Below are 2821 nucleotides of genomic sequence, written 5' to 3'. Positions count from 1 at the left end.
TTCCTTTGTCCACCTTGGCATATTTTAGGCACAGGATGGTGGAGAGAACGGCAGGGGTCAGGGATGGGGCCCTTGGCACTCCCAAGGCACACCCTACCTCAGCACACTGGAATTCCATGGGCCTTGGCAATCCTATCCTTTCCAGAGAGCCCCAGAGCCCCTTGACTGGCATTGGCCCTGGTCTAGCCTGACCTTTACTGTACCCCAAGGGCAAACACAGAGTGTGGCTGCTGTGGGTTTTGCCCTGTTGCTTTGGCGACAAGCTCAATTACCCTTGATTGCCAGCTGGTTGCCATGGCAATTTCAAACATAATGTAATAACCCACACAGCCTGGAGTGAGTCATGAAGGGGGGAGGGGACAGCCCCCTCCCCTAGCTCCAGAGGAAAAGACTGCTTGCCCTCCCCCATGTTGGGCCCTATACAGATGGCTGAGGCCAGCGACACTGACAACAGGCCAACAGTTCCACAGATGGCAGGGGGCCTGGAACATTTGTTGCCCCCAAGGGAGGGTCCCTGTCAGAGTCAGGGCTTCTCTTGGGGGAGGTGGCCTGGTAATGTAAGTACGGCCTAAAGTCTGAGCCTTGGCTGGAGCTCTATGATGGGTTGGCACAGGCTTTCGTCAGCTGGTCAGAATATGAAGGTATAGGAATGCTGGCCTTTGGTGCCCTGGGGTAGGACATCAAGGCAAGGGGGCAGATAAGTCCCAGATCCTGGGTGAGAGGTACAACCTGAGTTGGGGACTGAGGCTCTGGCCTGCTTTGCAGTCTCTGGATATGGAGGCTCACACTTTATCCTTTCTGACTATCCGACTCTGGTGGGGGTCAGAACTATCAACTTTGGACTCCCTGCTCCTCTTCAGCCTCGCAATCTGGGCAGCCCCTGCCCACAGGGTGCCAGGGTACAGGCCTCCTCAGGAGATCCTCATAGAGGCTATGGGGCAATGCCAATGCCAATTGCCCCTGCTCTTATTCCAAAGTCCTGTGTTAAAGAGCTTCCCACTGTCCCTCTGGCCAGGTGGTGGTGAAAAACCAGGATCCCAACCTTGTCTGGCTCTGAATAGTGAGGGTAGGAATAAGGGTCCATATCAGCCCAGTCCATGGCCTGGAATTTCGAGAGGAGGCATACAGCTGGTATTGCTACTCCCTACCCAGAGGGCAGCTGGGGTTGAAGTCAAGAACCCCTACCCTGCCTGTACCCCTCTGTCTGGGAGCTGAGGGACAAGCCATGCCCCTGTCCCAGTCCTGGGTTCCAATCATTTGGTTGCCCCCTCTACCAAGAGCAGAGATCTGGTTACCCTGTCCCCCTGCCACACACACACCTGAGAGTGAGGGGCTGCCCTAAGTGGAGAGACTAGAGATGGCCAGTGATATAGGGTCATCGTAGCCCCTGAGCCAAGACGCATTGGGGCTACTTTCACACCCTGAGTCAGCCTCCACTGTCCTGAAGCCTGTGTCAGGCAGGAAGGGGACCAGTAGCTCTAGGGACTAGCTAGCTACAGCATCCACGTGCACACACGAGCAAGCATGCCCCGGTGCACACAGAATGCAAACACATGCGCCCCTGGGCACCACTGCACACAGTGCTGTTGCCATCTCCTTTGGCATAAGAGCACACACACACAGACATATTCACACATGTGCACATTCACCCTGCCACGTGCTCTCACCCACAGGCACATGGAATATGCACGGGACCAAGAAGAGGTGGAGCACTGCCAGCAGCAGGCAGGGCTCTAGCGAGCCACCTCTTCCCCTGCCTCTGAATCCCCCACATTCCAGCTTTTCTTTGGCACAGCTTCTCTGTGCCTGGATAACCGTGACCTTTAGGAAAGTCACAAAATGTGTGTGACGTGTGGGGTCAGCAAGCCATGGCTCAGCTGTACCATACAACTCCAAGAGTCATTATTTCAATGATAGTAGGCAAACAACAGGAAGGACTGAATGCCAGGCCATTTATTCATTCTGCAGACATGGAATGAGCACAATGAGATGAGACACAGGCTCTGCCCTGCAGATGCCCAGCTTGCCAGGAATTCCTACCCAGTGATGGAGTGGGTGCTGTGATTGAGACCACCCAGAGCCAGGGAGCCAAGAGCTGGTACCCACCTTGCCTAGAAAAGTGACCAAGCCAGGGAAGGGTTCCTTAACACCTCATCTGGAGAAAGATATTGAGTGATCCTGTTTGAGTAGTCATTTCCCAGGCTAGAATTCCAGCCCCAGTCCCAGCCCCACTTCATCACTTGGGCAGTCACTGCTGTCAACAGCTATGGGGAGCCATGCAGGGGAGACTCCCTCAACAGGGCCATGGAGATGAACCACACAGGATAGGGTCATCAGGCTCACTGAGAAGTTTCAGATGGGGTGCAGCCCAACTCCAGGCACAGAGGAATGTAAGCATGGCTTTCAGATACTGGCTTCAAGGCTTGTGAGTGGGGTGAGGCAAGGGTCTGTGCGTATCCCTGACAAGGGACAGAGAAATGGCAAGGACTTCCTTCAGAGCCCCTTCCCGGCAATTCTGAGCCTCCCTCCAATCAGATGCCAGGTTTGGTGGGGCACCTTGGTGTTATAGTTCTCCTGTATCCTCATATCCCAGCCCAGGCCACTAATGGTGATGCTGCTCATGAAGTGTCTGAGGGTGATAAAACTGGGAAGAAAATAGAGTGCACCATGTCGTAGATAACTTTTAAAGCTTGAGAAGTTTGGTGCCACACAGGAGGGAGCAGACAGGGCCAGCCTGGGAAAGGCCTTGACTTTGTAGGAGAGGAGGGTGGGATGGGTAGGAGACTCTGCCACCAAGGTCTGGAACCCTCATTTTGCACAC

This window comes from Sus scrofa, chromosome 13 (genome assembly GCF_054392235.1).
Source record: "Sus scrofa isolate SSC_HxYL_T2T_F1_AM1 chromosome 13, Sscrofa_HxYL_maternal_Yorkshire_Landrace_v2.0, whole genome shotgun sequence".
Classification (NCBI taxonomy): domain Eukaryota; kingdom Metazoa; phylum Chordata; class Mammalia; order Artiodactyla; family Suidae; genus Sus; species Sus scrofa.
The sequence above is the reverse complement of the archived record's forward strand: the minus strand, read 5'-3'. Positions refer to the sequence as shown.